Source organism: Chiloscyllium plagiosum, chromosome 14 (assembly GCF_004010195.1).
Source record: "Chiloscyllium plagiosum isolate BGI_BamShark_2017 chromosome 14, ASM401019v2, whole genome shotgun sequence".
In the NCBI taxonomy this organism is placed as follows: domain Eukaryota; kingdom Metazoa; phylum Chordata; class Chondrichthyes; order Orectolobiformes; family Hemiscylliidae; genus Chiloscyllium; species Chiloscyllium plagiosum.
Genome location: NC_057723.1, coordinates 27226658 through 27246060, shown reverse-complemented (window position 1 = coordinate 27246060; position 19403 = coordinate 27226658). Strand labels below are relative to the sequence as shown.

At 43.6% G+C, this 19403-nt stretch overlaps 1 protein-coding gene across 9 annotated transcripts in view; it reads right to left on the bottom strand.

Annotated features, from left to right (window-relative positions):
• LOC122556577 (rap guanine nucleotide exchange factor 6-like) overlaps positions 1–19403 on the bottom strand; it is a 375201-nt gene that overhangs the window by 184270 nt on the left and 171528 nt on the right. The gene's annotated exons all lie outside the window — the stretch shown is intronic.

Sequence of the window (19403 nt, the reverse complement as noted above, 5' to 3'; positions counted from 1 at the left end):
GCAGAGAGAGAGAGCGCGCGCAGAGAGAGAGAGCGCGCGCAGAGAGAGAGCGCGCACAGAGAGAGCGCGCGCAGAGCGAGAGAGCGCATAGAGCGCAGAGAGAGCGAGCGAGAGAGCGAGAGCGAGCGCAGAGAGCGAGAGAACGAGTGAGTGCGCAGAGCGAGCGAGCGCGCACAGAGCGAGCGAGCGCGCACAGAGCGAGCGAGCGCGCACAGAGCGAGAGAGCGCGCACAGAGCGAGAGAGCGCGCACAGAGCGAGAGAGCGCGCACAGAGCGAGCGCGCACAGAGCGAGCGCGCACAGAGCGAGCGAGCGCGCACAGAGAGAGCGAGCGCGCACAGAGAGAGCGAGCGCGCACAGAGAGAGCGAGGGCGCACAGAGAGAGCGAGCGCGCACAGAGAGAGCGGGCGCGCACAGAGAGAGCGAGCGCGCACAGAGAGAGCGAGCGCGCACAGAGAGAGCGAGCGCGCACAGAGAGAGCGAGCGCGCACAGAGAGAGCGAGCGCGCACAGAGAGAGCGAGCGCGCACAGAGAGAGCGAGCGCGCACAGAGAGAGCGAGCGCGCACAGAGAGAGCGAGCGCGCACAGAGAGAGCGAGCGCGCACAGAGAGAGCGAGCGCGCACAGAGAGAGCGAGCGCGCACAGAGAGAGCGAGCGCGCACAGAGAGAGCGAGCGCGCACAGAGAGAGCGAGCGCGCACAGAGAGAGCGAGCGCGCACAGAGAGAGCGAGCGCGCACAGAGAGAGCGAGCGCGCACAGAGAGAGCGAGCGCGCACAGAGAGAGCGAGCGCGCACAGAGAGAGCGAGCGCGCACAGAGAGAGCGAGCGCGCACAGAGAGAGCGAGCGCGCACAGAGAGAGCGAGCGCGCACAGAGAGAGCGAGCGCGCACAGAGAGAGCGAGCGCGCACAGAGAGAGCGAGCGCGCACAGAGAGAGCGAGCGCGCACAGAGAGAGCGAGCGCGCACAGAGAGAGCGAGCGCGCACAGAGAGAGCGAGCGCGCACAGAGAGAGCGAGCGCGCACAGAGAGAGCGAGCGCGCACAGAGAGAGCGAGCGCGCACAGAGAGAGCGAGCGCGCACAGAGAGAGCGAGCGCGCACAGAGAGAGCGAGCGCGCACAGAGAGAGCGAGCGCGCACAGAGAGAGCGAGCGCGCACAGAGAGAGCGAGCGCGCACAGAGAGAGCGAGCGCGCACAGAGAGAGCGAGCGCGCACAGAGAGAGCGAGCGCGCACAGAGAGAGCGAGCGCGCACAGAGAGAGCGAGCGCGCACAGAGAGAGCGAGCGCGCACAGAGAGAGCGAGCGCGCACAGAGAGAGCGAGCGCGCACAGAGAGAGCGAGCGCGCACAGAGAGAGCGAGCGCGCACAGAGAGAGCGAGCGCGCACAGAGAGAGCGAGCGCGCACAGAGAGAGCGAGCGCGCACAGAGAGACGCACAGAGAGAGAGCGCGCACAGAGAGAGAGAGCGCGCACAGCGAGAGCGCACAAAGAGAGAGCGCACAAAGAGAGAGAGTGTGAGAGAGAGAGAGAGAGAGAGAGCGAGCGAGCGCGCAGAGAGGAGAGCACAGGCAGAGAGGGAAGAATTTGTCCAATCTGCCATGTTCATATGTACCTCCAACTGAGATCACATCCCATCCCACTTCTCATTATAATATGAAAGGCCGATGGTTTGAGTTTTAATTTAAATACGAAAAACCATGCAATGTGATGTGATTGGCAAAACAGTAACCAAAAAACCTTAAAATTTCTTAATTAAAAATAAAATTTGCTGTTGTATCACCAAATGATTTCGTGGCTGTCGTTACAAAGAGCGTTGCTAGGATGTGGTTTCAAAAATACAAGAAAGTGTGGGTTATTGCCACTAATAAAAACTGATTCTGTCCCATGTAGTCACTGCAAATCAATAGCCTGATCAATGTGCAGCATCAACAGTTCGACTTATACTGAACGTTTGTTCAGTAGTCACACCTTTAATGCTATAATTGTAATGTTTTGAAAGCTCAGTCCCTTACCAAGAACAAAAAGCACTGCTTTTTAATCGGACGAGGGATGGGGAAATTCAGAAGTTGTCAGCAGAATGCACAGTTCCGTATATTTACAGGGCGAGGTTAAAGAGGTAGGGAGAGAAGGCCATGCAGGGATTTAAACACAAAAATAACAAGGTGGAGACAATGGATTTTTAAGAGCCACGCAGTTTGTGCACTTGGGGTCTATAGCAAAGCAAAGAAGTTCAAAATAGCATAGAGGTACCAGAGTTTTGAACGAGCTAAAAATTAGAGCACAGAATGAGAATTCAGCCAGGATATAATTGGAATACGAGAATTTAAACTGATAAATGCACAAATTATAGACTAAACCTGAGGCTTGAGTGAAGGTAAACAAAAAAGCGCCAAAAGAGCAGAAAAAGACAGTCTTTGCAAAAGATAACAATAGCAGTGAGAAGCTCAATTCATAGTAGTGCTGTCTGGTTTATCCAGAGACAGGACTGGCGAAGGTGGAATGAAATCAATAGTAACAACACATAACAAGAACTGAAGACATTAGCTTTGAATTCTCCAACAGCTAACCAGAGGGAAGTGTACACTATCCATTCTGGGTGAGCTACAAGTAGAAGTTAACAGTAATGGCACATGAAGAGAAGCCATGTTTTAGTACTGCTTCAGCAATAGTTGGATTGTTTGGAGTGGCATAACAAATATTTATACAAGCATGCAAGGTACAAAGATGGAGGACAATAAACAGTACTTGAACTATAGTATTCCCAGTCAATATTTGGAAAATTAAAGTGCCCATAACAACTACCCTGTCATTCTCGCTCCTATCGAGGAACATCTTTGCTATCCTATCCTCCACATCTTGGAACTGTTTAGAGGCCGATAGAAAACCCCCAACAAGGTAACCTCTCCTTTCCTGTTTCTAATCTCAGCCCATACTACCTCAATAGATGAATCCTCAAACGTCCTTTCTGCAACTGTAATACTGACCTTGACTAACAAAGCCACACTCCCACAATGTTGTGATTTTTAACTTGATCCTTGTTATGAAATGGTTGGTGTGGTCCAAAGATAATACTTTGAACGATGTTTGCACACCTAGCTAGAACCCTGAAAATACAACGTGTAGCGGCTCGGTGGTTGGTACTGCTGCCTTGCAGAGCCAAGGGCCCGGGTTTGATTTCAGCCTCAGGCTGCGCAGAGTTTGCATATTAGAATCCCGACAGCGTAGAATCCCTGCAGCGTAACCCACCCAGACCCAGTAACCAAAGTCGAGATGCTATGAGACAGCAGTGCTAACCACTGAGCCACCGTGCCACCCCATGTATACATGGGTTCTTCCCTCAGTCCAGGGGCGTGTGGGTCGGGGTGGATTGGCCATGCTGGATTGCCCAGTGATGTCCAGGGATGTGCAGGTTAGGGTGGGATTGGCCACTGGAAATGCAGGGTTACCGGGATAGAGTACTTGGTTGGGCTGATTTTCACAAGGTCGGTGTAGGCTGAGTGACCTGCTTCCACACTGTAAGGACTGTGTGTGTTTAGGAGTTTGGAAGGCAGTATAGGCGTTAGAGAGACAGTGAGAGGTTTTCTGCTAGCGTCGTGCCTCGAAGGGGGTCAGTAGAGCCCTTTCTTCATTCTAAGTGGCCTCTTAGCTGCCTCAGAAGATTCGATTTGATCAGTTTAAATTTAAGATTGAGGTTTTTTTCTTTATTTTATTAGGCAAGGGCATTCAGAGTCAGGATACAGACCAGTCACCACTTCATTGATAAACAGTAGGAGTCTAATACCCTTCTCCTGTTCTGATTGCTAATGTGGTGCTGAGGGGTGAGCTTACAGAAGTTTATAAAATCATGAGGGGCATGGATTGGATAAATAGACAAAGTCTTTTTCCTGGGATGGGGGAGCCCAGAACTAGAGGGTATTGGTTTAGGGTGAGAGGGGAAAGATATAAAAGTGACCTAAGGGGCAACACTTTCACACTGAGGGTGATACATCTGTGGAATGAGCTGCCAGAGGAAGTGTTGAAGGCTAATACAATTGCAACATTTAAAAGGCACCTGGATGGGTATATGGAGAGGAAGGGTTTGGAGGGATGTGGGCAGGGTGCTAGCAAGTGGGACTAGATTAGGTTGGGATATCTGGTTAGCATGGACGAGTTGGACCAAAGGGTCTGTTTCCATACTGTACATCCTTATGACTCTAAATAAAAAGCAGGCCATAACCACTGGTGCTTCATGCTGAGACTCACTAACAGTACCAAATATGGTGACGAAACATCTGAAAACAAACCTTCTAGCTCAGCAAGCAAACCTACATCCAGAACCTCAACCTGCGCTAGAAATCTTCTCAAAACTCGCTACTACTTTGATGCTTTTTAATACATTGCTGCATTATACAGAATCACCATACTTCTATCATGCTCAGACACAAAGCTTTTCATGTTACCAGCATCAGTCAGTCAAGGAGACATAGTATTTTCAGGCACCAAGCTACATCAATCTCACACCTGCAGCAGGTGCCAGCAGCTTACATAGCAAAGACTCTGAATGTGCTTCAAACAAACAGCTGCCTCAACGTCTGAAGGAGTAGCTCCGAGTCAAGCCAAGGGGAACTGTTGTCAATCAGGTGCAATGACACAATAAATCAAGGGCATTGTCCAAAATCAGTCTAGAGACATATTTCGATGCTAAAGGCAGTCAATGTTGAGGGTGCTGTATCATTACAATTCAGGTAGGAAGCCACGGTCAGTCCTTCAGGTTCAGTACAGCCAAACAGGGGATTATCAGTCAGTCAGTTGAGAGCTGGACAAGATGGTCACTCATCAGTCATGAACAATAAGATGATGCTATGTTATGCTGGAAATTAGAGAAAGATGTCGGTCTCTTAAACAGGGTTCAAACATGGTATGGACTAAAAACGATGTAGCTTGATTCTTGAAACTGTAGTTACAATGTCAATCAATAGGACAGTTGCTGTGAAGGGGGAATACATTGACGTCTTTTATTTCTTAACAACTTAATAAATTGTGCAGGTTAAATTCAAACCTTTGTATTTTACCATTTTAACTTTTGCTCATATAAAGGAAAATACAAAAATAAAAATCTGAGTTACTTTTATTATGGTGAAAAGCAGATTGAAGTAGGCAACGGACAGGTGAGGATGTGAAGAAGTAATACATTTACAAACGTGAGCTTTATTTATAACAATGTTATCACCTATGCATCTTCAGAAGTTTCTTTTCTCATTTTATCCTGTGAAAGGGTTATGTATCCTTTCCATTTCTCAACTTCACTATCTATCTGTCACTAAGTTGCAAGTTGTAGTTTCCTAATCAACTCTAATTTTGAGTAAATGGAAGCTTGAAACCAAAAATTTGAAAAGCCACAGCAAATTTTGCCATTGCAACATAATGCTCTAGTTTGATTTTTGGATGAGATTTTCAGTGTGGTGAGACAAATACATAATCTTAAATTATAAAGGCTTAGATGGCTTCCTTTTGTTTATTCCTGTAAATGTAAATAATTTAAGCTTGGCCAACTGTGCTTTGATCTTATTTTGACGAGAAAAAATGGTACATTTCCAAATAAAGCTCATTTCTCCAGTGAAAACAGGGTCTTTCCACAGAATGCATTATCAGATGAGAATTACCATTGAGAGTTATGGGTGCTTCATACACAAAGAAAAGAATGATACTGAGTTTTAGACTTGTACCTGGGAGTATTTAAACTATTTACAGCTATATACACTCATTTCATACTGTGAAGCAAACTTAAGTTGGGGCCCAACATAACAAGGTGGTGGTGAACTGGAAAAGTAGTCTTTCCCTGCTTCATTCCAGAATTTGGGTTCCAAATTTGGATTCAGAATACATATTACATAATAATTGTATTAATGTATGCCACATTATTGAATGTGAAAGGTTTCTTGTTTTGAAAGTACTTTCACTTCAAGTTTTGATCAAACACACTCCACATCTGAAAACATTAATTATGTTATTTCTATTTGCCTTTGTAACTTAATTATTGAATTCCATGTTCCAAGCAGAATTGTTGTTGTTCGATTATCTTCTGAAATATTACATCTTTTCTTTAAAGTTTAAAATCTGTGGTTGGGAAATATGTAGAGTTTTTGAAGATTTCAGAAAGAAAGATCAGACTCGACTAACCTGCAACATGTTATTTTTATGGAGGTGACAGTTATGCATGAAATTCAGTTGATGTATACAAACTTGCAGAAAGCCTTTGAACCATTAACCCTACTTTCCTCTCTCCTCAGTTGTTGTTTGATCTGTTGAGTGTTTACAATATTTTCTAGCAGATGGCAAGACATAAAGTAGTAATTGAGGATAGTTGTCAGTATAGATTAGAACAGAGTAGTGATTCAGTTTCGCTCTGTTCTCAAACTGTTTCTGTTCATTGTGGACAACAATTTGAGTGAAAGCTAAGAGGCAGCACAACACAACTACTTAAGTGATACTAAAATATAAAACATTGTAAATAAATAATTCTGAGGACAAATGTCTAATGAGGCTAAGGAGAAGATAGATGAACAAGCAAAACGGCAGGTGGAATGGAATACAATTATGACAGATCCATTGTGAAAGCAAAATAACAATCATACTTAAATAGTAGAATTTGGGATACAGGTTTACAAGTCATTAAAATAAGTACGTAAAATGGATAACCTATAACCATAGAAGTCGAGGATAAATAAGAGACATCAGACAGGTAACAACAGTAAACACTGGGAACATCTAGACAATAGTGATCATAATACAGCAAGCTTTATGATGATAAAGAAAAAGCTAAGTACAATGACAGCCAAGCTAATACACTGGTGAAAACAAAAGCTGTTTGTGGATCTAAAAATGGAACATGGGAGAATAAATGGTGCAACAGATTGCCAAACAACAATGCAGAATAATGATTGGAAACATTTAAAAGAGTGTTCAACAGAGCATGGGAAACACATTCCATTAAAAGAAGTTAATCAATTAAACACAAGTGAAATTCTATGGATGAATTAAGACAATCGGGAACAACTGAGGATTAGGAAAAAGGTATTCACGAAGTACATAGCAGAAGTTTGCATGATTAGGCACCATGACAGAAATTAAAGAAAACAATTATGAAGGCAAAGAGAAATTATAAAATTAACTCACCATGGAACATAAAACAAAATAGAAAGATTTTATAGGCAAATCAAGAAAAAAAGGTGATATGAATAGGAAATAACAATTGAGAAATGGCAGGAACATTCAACATTTATTCTGCTTCAGTGTTTACCAGGAAGACATGTAATGATAAGCAGGGGAAACAGATTATTGGCATTAATATATAATGGGATACATGGAATAAACCAAATTAAACTCAAAGAGGATAAAATCTTCCTGGTTCAAATGGAGTGCATTTGCAGCATTTAAATTATAGGAAAAGCATCTCTCCACCACCGGCATTCAGTAGCAGCAGTGTGCACCATCTACAAGATGCACTGCAGAAATTCACCAAACCTCTTTAGACAGCACCTTCCAAACCTATGATAACTTCCATTTATAAGGACAAGGTCAACAGATATATGGGATCCCCATCTGCAAGTTCCCCTCCCAGCCACTCACCATCCTGACTTGGAAATATATCATCATTCCTTCACTGTCGCTGGGTCAAAATCCTGGAATTCCCTCCTGAAGGGTATTGTGGGTCAATCTATAGCATGTGGATGACAACAGTTCAAGAACGCAGCTCACCATCACCTTCTCAAGACCTAACAGGTACGGGCAATAAATACTGTCCCATGAGTGAATACAAAAGAAGGTATTTAATAATATGCATCAAACAATTACATTTTGGAATCAAAATCCCTGAATTTGCAGGTAACATCAAATTGGAGGTGATTGTCACTATTGAGGAGTGCAACAAATTACAGAAGGGAATTTGGAAACTCTTCAAGAAATTCAGCAAGCTCCCTCAGACAGCACCTTCCATTCCCATGATTGCGTTAATCTCGAAGGACGAGGGCAGTAAATACTTGAGAAAATCAACTACAACTTCCACTTCAAGCATTTCTCTATCCTGACTTGGAAATATATTTTTGCTCCTTCAGTTTTATTGGATCAAAATCCCAGAATTCCTTCCTTTATGTACAGATCGTGGGCTGTCGCAGTTGAAGATGGTTAATCACCATCTTGTTCTCAAGTGGAGCTTGGGTTGGGCAATAAACATCTGCAACCCATGAATGAATAGGCAAGTAATTGGCAAAGTGTGTTTAAAAAAATTAGATAGTACATTTAAAAAAAGACCACTTATTACTTGCAAAGTGCAAGTCTAGTTAAAGTAAAGGAACAAAGGGCTGTGTAACAGGTTATTAATACAAAAGAGAAGAAAACATTAGGTTTTATTTCTAGAGGAATAGAATTGAAAAGAAAATATACTATGCTAAACCGGTGTCAAATCTTGGTTAGATTGCAGTTGGGAGTACTGCGTGTGATTCTAGTCACCAACTTATAAAGAGGAAAGGCGATGGTCGAGTGGTATTATCTTTGCACCTTTAATCCAAAGACCAAGTTTTGGGAATGTCTGTTCGAATTCTACCATGGCAGAAAGTGAAATTTGAAATCAATAAAAATCTGATATTAAGTGTCTAAAATGACCACAAATACATCGTCAATTGTTGTTTAAAAACCCATCTGGTTCACTAATGTCCTTGAGGGAAAATGACTCCAGAGTCAGTTGATTATTAACTGTCCTCTGGGCAACTAGGGATGGCCAATACGTGTTGACAGAGCCAGCAGTGCCCTCATTCTGTGAATGAGTTTATTTTACAAAAGTAAGGCACTGGAGAGGGCTTGGAAGATGATACCAGAAATGTGCAAGTATATATGTATGAATATTAGGAAAAGAACAGCATACTGGTCTAGATGGTTTTGATATGGTAGATATCAGAGAATAATTTCTCTCGTGGGGAAGAGCATAATGAGCGACCGTAAAGAAAATATAATCAGTACAAAATAGAATAGAGAATTTAGAAGAACCTTCTGCATTGAAGAGTATGAAGTAGTTAACAGGAAAACAGTATCAGATTAAAGGGGAGCAGGACAATTATTTGAAGGGAACTCTGCAGGTCTGGCAAAATCTGCCATCAGAGAAACAGAGTTGGTTTCAAGTCTGGCATAACTTCTTCAGAACTGAAAGGCTTTGAGCTTTTTTTGTGTATACTTTTGACAAAGGCAGAGGAGCAAGACAGCAGAGGCCAGTGCAAAAGATTTAAGGGTTGTTAATCATGGTGTAACAGAAGTGGAGATGTAAAACATGTGTAAATTAAGGTGTGAAAGGGGGAGAATGGGTCCTCTCTACTAAGAGTGAAGTAAACAAGACAAGGCTGGAAGGAGTGACAGTAAACTGGGGAGGGCAGAGAATCTAAAAAATGGAGAATAGGTATAATGCTGTCAGTTTTTGAAGTTATATAATTCAACATTGTCAGACATTGACGTCAAAGCAGTCACTCAATCCATCGGGACCCCAACAATTTTTGACTGTGGTTCTGTGAAAAGGCGCAAAGCCTTTTGGTTCCTGTTTGAGTACGTTTTCAGCATCAGTGGGACTGGATGAGTGACCCTACCGTTGCAGTGCACTGAGTGTGGAGCCTGAAACAGTTATACGGCCTGGAAAGAGGAACCCACGGCAGAGAGGGGCTGTACACGCGTTTGTGTGCAGCTGAAGGTTCGGCCATGGAGAGACCCGAGGAATCCTGCCCTGTTGAGAAACCGTGGAAGTATGGCGACTGCGGGAAGGGCTTCTGTGCCCTGTCTATCCTGGAGACGCATCAGCGCAGTCACACCAGGGAGCGGCAGTTCCCCTGCCTGGAGTGTGGGAAGGGCTTTTACCACGCCTCTGCCCTGCTGACCCACCGGCGGATCCACACAGGAGAAAGGCCTTCAGAAGCCCTGAATGCGGGAAGGGATTTACCCAGGCCTCCAACCTACTGACCCACCAGCGGGTCCACACAGGAGAGGCCGTTCACCTGTGCCGAGTGCAGGAAGGGCTTTATCCACCCTGCTGACCCACCGGCGGATCCACACGGGGGGGTGGGGGGGGGGGGGGAGAGGAGGGGGGAAAAGAGGCCCTTCAGCTGCCCAGAGCGCGGGAAGGCCTTCAGCGATTCATCCTCCCTGTTGAAGCATCAGCAGGCCCACACGGGGCAGAGGCCTTTCAGCTGCCCAGAGTGTAGGAAGGCCTTCAGCGTTTCCTCCTCCCCGCTGATGCATCAGCGGGTCCACACGGAGTAGAGGCCGTTCACCTGCTCAGAGTGTGGGGAGGGGTTCAGTCAGGTGAGCCACCTGCGAAGACACGAGCAGCTCCACTCTGGCGGGGGGGCGGGCCTTCAGGTGTCCCAAGTACGGGAAGGGTTATATTTGCTCGGTTAAGCAGCTGACACACCAGTGGGTCCACATGCAGGAGTGGTCATTCACCAGTTTTCAGTTTGAGAAGGGCTTCACAGGCTGCTTGCACCTGTAGAGGCTCCAGTTCACATAGGGTCAAGTGTTGTGCAGGTTAGGATGGATTGACCATGCTAAATTACCCTTAGTGCATAGGAATATGCAGGTGAGGTGTATTAGTCAGGGGTAAATGTAGAAATGTAGAGGGGTAGGGGAATGGGTGTGGGTGGGTTACGCTTCGGAAGGTCAGTGTGGACTTGTTAGGCCGAATGGCTTTGCTCCAAACTGTGGGGGTTCTTTGAAGGTAAAGGACTTTTGGAAACTGTACAGGGCAGTGCGGGCCAGTGGCCGCTGGCCGCACGGAGCAAGCGCAGTCCGGCAGCATGTTTTGGGTCTCGTTCCACTGATGACGTCACAATGCGGAAGTGTCCCTGTCAAGTTTAAGTGATCTGCCTCCCTCTGGGCAACTCTTCATCCTGGGAGGGAGAGGGATGAGGGGAGGAAGCAAAATCAATTTTTATTTAAGGTGGGTGGGTGGGTGGGGTGACTCCAGAACTAGACGGCATATGTTTTGGGTGAGGGGGAAAATGATATATCAAGACCCTCAGGAGCAACCTTTTCACACAATGAAGGAAAAGCTCTGCATTTAAATTACATTCTTGAGATTTGATATTTAAAAGGAGTTCTGGGATTAACATACCAAAGAACAGAAACCCATTCTAAAAGATGAAAGATTTAATCTAAAATTGTTCAAGGTATGACATCTTCAAGTCCCAAACCCCATGACTCTCTTTTACAACACAACCCAGGGCCCTACCATTAACTGTACAAGTCCTGCCCTTCCTTGCTTTAGCAAAATGCAATCCCTCAATTTTATCCATACCTCTCTCATACACATGCGCTCTCATGCACGCACGCACGCACACACATAGGTCTATGGGGTGAATTTGTATTGGCAGAATATTTGCAGATACATTCAATTTTGTTCAAAAAACGCACAATCTGCTGGCAGTCAAGCCATGTAATACGTTATAAATTCCTACATTAGAAATAGAATCAGCTTGATTCATTATGGGTGACTGTAACTTCCCCAACATTGACTGAAAATGCTCTCGTACGTTGTATAGATCAGTTTTTGTCCAATGTGTGCAGTAGGGTTTTCTGACACTATGTCGAAGAGCCGACAAGAGGGGAGGCCACACTGGATCTGGTGCTTGGTAATGAACCAGGCCAGGTGTTTGATTTAGTGGTAGGGGAGCACTTTGGAGAGAGTGACCATAATTCAGTTACGTTTAGTTTATCGATGGAAAGGGATAGGAACATGCCACAGGACAAGAATTATCGAAGGGGCAAGGGCAATTATAATGTGATTAGGCAAGACTTAGGATGCATAGAATGGGATAGCAAAATGCAGGGGATGGGGACAATTGAAATGTGGAGTGGTCGAAGGAACAGATATTGCATGTCCTTGATTGGATGTCACTGTCAGGCAGGGAGGAAGTGATAAGGTAAGGGAATTGTGGTTTACTACAGAAATTGCATCTCTTGTTAAGCAGGAGGAGGAGACTTACATGACAATGAGACGAGATGGCTCGGATAAGGTGATGGAGAGTTACAAATTAGTTAGGAAGGATTTAAAGAGAGAGTTAAGAGGAGCAAAAAAAGAGGGGACATGAGCAGTCTTTAGAAGGTAGAATAAAGGAGAATCTGAAAGCTTTCTATAGGTATGTGAGGAATAAAAGGATGACTAAAGGTAGGAATAGGGACAGTCAAAGACAGAATTGGGAAATTGTGTGTGGACCCTGTGGAGATCAGAGAGGTGTTAACGAATATTTCTCATCGGTCTTCACTCAGGAAAAGGACAATATTGTACAGGAGAAGAATGAGATACGAGATATTAGACTAGAAATGATCGAGGTTAGTAAGGAGGAGGTGCTATCAATTCTAGAAGGAGTGATAGTAGACAAGTTCCATGGGCTGGATAGGATTTATCGGAGGATTCTCTGGGAAGCAAGGGAGGAGATGACAGGGGCTTTGGCTTTGATCTTTGAGTCATCATTGTCTACAGGTTTAGTACCAGAGGAGTGGAGGTGTGCAGATGTTATACCCTTGTTCAAGAAGGGCAGTAGAGATGACTCAGGTAATTATAGACCAGTGAGCCTTATGTCTGTTGTAGGGAAACTTTTGGAAAGGATTATAAGAGATAGGATTTATAATCAGTTAGCAAGCAACAATTTGATTTCAGATAGTCAAAATGGTTTTGTCAAAGGCAGGTCATGTCTCACAAACCTCAGTTTCTTGAGAAGGTGACCAAGCTTGTGGATGAGGTTATGGCAGTTAACGTGGTGTACATGGACCTCAGTAAAGCCTTTGATAAGGTACCATGTCGTAGCCTGTTGGAGAAAATGCAGAGGCATGGGATTGGGGTGATTTAGCAGTTTGGATTAGAAACTGGCTTTCTGAAAGAAGGCAGCAAGTGGTGCTTGATGGAAAATATTCAGCCTGGAGTCTGGTTACTAGTGGTGTGCCACAGAGATTTGTTTTGTGACCAACGCTGTTTGTCATTTTTATAAATGACTTAGACGTGGACATAGGTGGATGGGTTAGTAAGTTTGCAGTTGACACTAAAGTTGGTGGAGTCGTGAACAGTGTGGAAGAATGTTACAGGTTGCAGGGGGACTTGGGTAAACTGCAGAATTGGGCTGAGAAGTGGCAAATGGAGTTGAATGCAGCTAAATGCGAGGTGATTCACTTTGGGAAGAATAACAGGAAGACAGAATACTGGGTCAACGGAAAAATTCTTGATTGTGTGAATCTTGGGAGTCCATGTACATAGATCCCTGAAGGTTGCCACCCAGGTGGATAGTGCTGTTAAGAAGACATATGGAGTGCTAGGTTTTATTGGTAGAGGGATTGAGCTCCAGAGCCGTAACGTCATGCTGCAACTGTACGAAACGCTAGTATGGCCGCACTTGGAATATTGTGTACAGTTCTGGTCATCCCATTACAGGATGTAGAAGCATTGGAAAAGGTGCGGAGATTTATCAGGATGTTGATTGGACTGGAGCGAAGGTCTTAAGACTGAGAGACTTGGATCTGTTCTCATTGGAAAGAAGGCAGCTAAGAGGGGATTTGATAAGAGACAAACAAAATAATCAGATGATTAGGTAGCGTGGACAAGTGAAAGTCTTTTTCCTAGGATGATGACGTCAGCTTCCACGAGGGGCATAACTACAAATTGAGGGGTGATGATGTAAGACAGATGTCAGAGGCAATTTCTTTATGAAGAGTGGTAAGGGCATGGAATGCCCTGCCTGCCAATGTACTTAATTCAGCCACATTAGGGAGATTTACACAATCCTTGGATAAGCATATGGATGACGATGGAATAACGTAGGGGGATGAGTTTAGATTAGTTCAAGGTCAGCACAACATCGAGAGCTGAAGGCCTGTTCTACGCTGTATTGTTCTATGTGCTATGCTGAGATATTTGTATCAACAATAGTCACAGGTGAGGTGCCAGAAGACTGACGGTTGGCAAACGTGGTGCCACTCTTTAAGAAGGGCGATAAAGACAAGCCAGGGAACTATAGACCGGTGAGCCTGACCTCAGTGGTGGGCAAGTTGTTGGAGGGAATCCTGAGGGACAGGATGTACATGTATTTGGAAAGGCAAGGACTGATTAGGGATAGTCAACATCGCTTTGTGTGTGGGAAATCATGTCTGACAAACTTGATTGAGTTTTTTGAAGAGGTAACAATGAAGATTGATGAGGGCAGAGCAGTAGATGTGATCCATATGGACTTCAGTAAGGCGTTTAACAAGGTTCCCCATGGGAGACTGGTTAGCAAGGTTAGATCTCACGGAACATAGGGAGTACTAGCCATTTGGATACAGAACTGGCTCAAAGATAGAAGACAGAGGGTGGTGGTGGAGGATTGTTTTTCAGACTGGAGATCTGTGACCAGTGGAGTGCCAAAAGGATCGGTGCTGGGTCCTCGACTTGTGGTCATTAACATATATGATTTGGATGCGAGGATAAGAGGTACAGTTAGTAGGTTTGAAGATGACACCAAAATTGGAGGTGTAGTGGACAGCGAAAAGGGTTACCTCAGATTACAACACGAGCTTGACCAGATGGGCCAATGGGCTGAGAAGTGGCAGATGGAGTTAATTCAGATAAATGTGAGGTGCTGCATTTTGGGAAAGCAAATCTTAGCAGGACTTATACACTTAATGGTAGGGTCCTAGGGAGTGTTGCTGAACAAAGAAACCTTGGAGTGCAGGTTCATAGCTCCTTGAAAGTGGAGTCGCAGATAGATAAGATAGTGAAGGCATTTGGTATGCTTTCCTTTCTGGTCAGAGTATTGAGTACAGAAGTTGGGAGGTCATGTTGCGGCTGTATAGGACATTGGTTAGGCCACTGTTGGAATATTGCGTGCAATTCTGGTCTCCTTCCTATCGGAAAGATGTTGTGAAACTTGAAAGGGGTCTGAAAAGATTTCCAAGGATGTTGCCAGGGTTGGAGGATTTGAGCTACAGCGAGAAGGGCTGCTTTCTCTGGAGCATCGGAGGCCGAGGGGTGACCTTATACAGGTTTACAAAATTAAGAGGGGCATGGATAGGATAAATAGACAAAGTCTTTTCCCTGGGGTCAGGGAGTCCAGAACTAGAGGGCATAGGTTTAGCATGAGAGGGAAAAGATATAAATGAGATCTAAGGGGCAACTTTTTCACGCAGAGGATGGTACGTGTATGGAATGAGCTGCCAGAGGATGTGGTGGAGGCTGGTACAATTGCAACATGTAAGAGGCATTTGAATGGGTATATGAATAGGAAGGATTTGGAGGGATATGGGCCAGGTGCTGGCAGGTGGGACTAGGTTGAGTTGGGATATCTGGTCAGCATGGACAGGTTGGACCGAAGGGTCTATTTCCATGCTGTACATCTCTATGACTCTATGAGACCTTGAAGTTGTAAAGAGTCTAAGCAGAAAATGAGGTGTTGCTTGAGCTTGCATTGTGCTTTAATGGAACATTATAGAAAGCAGAGTACAGAAATATTAGATTAGATTAGATTAGATTAGATTAGATTACTTCCAGTGTGGAAACAGGCCCTTCGGCCCAACAAGTCCACACCGACCCTCCGAAGAGCAACCCTTCCAGACTCATTCCCCGACATTTACCCCTTCACCGAACACTATGGGCAATTTAGCATGGCCAATTCACCTAACCTGCACATCTTTGGACTGTGGGGGGAAACCAGAGTACCTGAAGGAAACCCACACAGACACGGGGAGAATGTGCAAAATCCACACAGATAGTTGCCCATGGCATGAATTGAACCCGGGTCTCTGGCATTGTGAGGCAGCAGTGTTAGCCACTGGGCCACTGTACAAGAGTAAGTTGGGGTATTGACAAGGCAAGCAACTACATCAAGGTCATTCCTACAGATTGGAGGTGTTCTGCAAAGTGATCACTCAGTCTGCATTTGGGTGCGCCAATGAACAGGAGACTTCATCGTGTGCACCAAATAGAACAAACTAGTACAAGTGAAATGCTACTTAATCCAGAAGGTGTGGTTGGAGACAGCAAGGAGGGAAATATTGAATGGGCAAGTATTACACTTTCTGTGATTGCACAGGAAGGTGCCGTAGACATTGAGAAAGTGTTAGGAATGATAGAGGATTAGACTGGGACGTCACACCGGAAACAGTCCATCTAGAATTCTGACAACGGAAGGAAGCAGATGTTGTGTTTGGTGGATACATTCTAGTGGAGATGGCAGAAATGATTCTTTGAGTGCAAAGATTCGTGGGATGGCAAGTAAGGACAAGGAAAATCCTATGGTTGCTTTGAAAAGGAGGACAGAAGTACTGGAGATAGCCAGAAGACTAGTCAACCATATTGGGGCAAGTAGGAGATCTTCAGTTGAGGAAAAAGTAGGTCATGTCGAAGACAGCTCGGTGCAAGGTGGTATCATCAGAACAGATGCAATGGAAACTGAGAAACTAGGAGAACAATTGCCAAGAAATGGTGTGTGAGGCCGTGTATTCAAGGTAACCAAGGCTTATAATGGACGATGGTGGACAGCAACTCCTCAGAAATAGAAATGATGAAGTCAAGGAAGAGAAGGGAAGAGTCAGAAATGGACCAGCTGGAAGTGAGAGAAGGATAGAAATTGGATGTGAAACTGATTAATTTTTCTAATTCTACACAAGAGTAGGAAACAGCACTGAAGCCATTGTTGATGATTCAGAAAAAGGGTTGTTGGTGGGGGCTTGTGTAGGACTGGAACAAGGCAAATTCCACATATCCGACAAAGGCATAGAATGGACCTATGTGGATACCCATGGTCACACCTTTGACTTAGAGAAAATGAGACGAGTTAATGGAGAAGTTGTTCAAAATGAGAAAATTGCCAGTGAAGCAAAGGAGGGTGAAAGTGGATTTGGACTGCGTAGGCCTCTTTTCAAGGAAAAATTCATAAACTCTTCAGGCCATCCTGATGGAGGAACAGACGTAGAGAGTGATTGCACATTCACAGAGGCAGCGGCAGCTCGGTCCAGAAAACTGGAAATTGTGGAACTTGGAGGTATTGGAGTGAAATAGTTACAAAGATAGATTTGGATAAGGAAAGATGGAAAGGTTCAGGAAAAGTAGAAATACTGGTACAGACTGGTTAGGTAGAATGATCCACAGTTGGTTCTGACATAACACAATAGTTCCGGTTTCATCCGATCTTTTGTTATAACAAAACTGTGCAATAGCCGCACCATTTAAACTAATGGAGCCAGAATTGCGTTATAGACAATATAGGTAAGGAAAGTTCACGTTTGACAAATAACTGTCTGAATTCTTCAATCGTGTTAAAGCCAATTCGCGTTGAAGAAACACATGTTATTGCAGAATCGACTATCTCTGTGCTCTGTACCCTATGATATGTTACCACTGCCCCAGATTCACACACCATCTGACTTGCAAATTCCAATCTATTGACATTGAGAGAATGCCTTCACCAGGCAAACCATTTCTATTAGGGCGAACAACAAATACAATTAGCATCAATACTGGTGAATGAATGAATGGAATTATTTTTAAAAATATTTAAAATTGGGATCTACGGCAAAGCTTAGTAGGAATGTAACGTGCAGGTTTGTGCTCCATGGTACAGATGAGGCAAAATAATGCAATGTAGATTTTCCAGACTGTAGCTTGAGATGAGAGAACATAAATGTGAGTTGAGATTTGAAAATTTGAGATGCTTTTGTTGTAGCAGAGGAAATAATGTGAGCTATTTGATTGACCTGTTTAACTTCATGATCAAAGACATGGATACAATACAGAATCAAGGAGATAATGACAGAGTGATAATATCACTCAACAACTGATTCAGAGCCCCAGGCAAATTTTCTGTCAACTTGTGTTCAAATCTCACCACAATAGCCGGTGTAATTTAAGTTCAATTTATGAAATCTGGAGTTCAAAATTAACCGCAGTAATCAGGACAATGAATCTGTCAGTTTGTAAAAACAAAACCCATTCGGTTCACTCATATCATTTTGGAAAAATAATCTGCTATTCTTAATTGGTCAAATCTACATGTTATTCGAAACCCTAAATAATGTGGTTGATTCATACTACACTCCATGGAAGAAAAAAGTATTCTGAGTACACTATGTATAAAAGCCTAAATATTAAAGACATTTAAAACAGAACAGGGCAAGTTGTATACAAACAGTTGAGGCTCTAAATTGAGCTAACCGAGCTAGTGACAAGGTCAATAGTTAGGACAATATCAACTGGTGGTTACAGAAAAGGGAAATAGAGGGATACGCAAACAAGATGGATGCACAGATATAAAACTGCTGCTTACGTACAAAATAGGTGAATCTTACAATTTAATTTGGGATTGTAATTTCTGTTGTGCACCCAAATTCCAATGGAATTTTTTAATCATCACATCACATGTTTCAAAACATGTAAGCTACTTTTACACATCAGCAGTGCTTCTTCAATCTTTTTTCAAGCTACAAATCTCAAATGTAATACAGCTTCGCATCACTTGTAGACAGCCCCTGAGTCACTAGCACTAAAGGTAATATCAATCATTAAATATAAAACTTAACTTATTGCCATTGCCAATACACTAAACTAGTAAATAAGAATAAAGTATCTACAATCCCACACAAGCAACAACAAAAATTATGTGGGGTAGATAGAAGGAAACAAAATACATGAGTGCAACCCAAAAAAATAATTTTCTCATCTTCTATATCTTAACAACTGTGTATAACAATTTTCACTACTGGTGCACTCTTAACACATTTGGAATTATAGCATACCTAACAAAAAGAATACACAAGCTTTAACTACTGGGAATATATTTACATTACTAGCCACCTTTACAGATTCACTAGATTCAGCTGTTTGAAATACTTAATGAGTTTGCCCAGTAGATATTAAACAAGTTATAAGAGGATTAACTGAAGTAGACACGAGCAATCTCTTTCTCATCTAATGCCTTCCTTAATGAGGGCTGGATGTGTTAACAAATCTCGAAATACACTATGACACTAATTTTCAATGAGTACACTCAGGGAGTTTGTCTTTCATTTGCACTCCTTGTTGTATTGTACATAGCCTGGCATGCCTCAGAAAGAATGATTTCTAACTCTGCATGTTCTCTAGATACAGTGCAAAAGAAAAAGCACAAAAGTGCATAGAAGCATTGTCAGCAAACCACAAAAGCAATTCAGCCACTTGTGGATAGCACAGACATATCATTAACTTCAAAACGTAGCTTTCCCTATCAATAATTAAAATTTTAAAACCCAAGTTATTTAGGTTTCTAATGTGCTGAGCCAATAGATACAACAGCAAAACACGTTTGGCCCAATATAGGTAACAAACTGATTTGGTGGGAAAGAAGGGAATGTTAAAGGAATAAGGATTAAGGAGCTCCCAAAAGACGAAGTAGTACA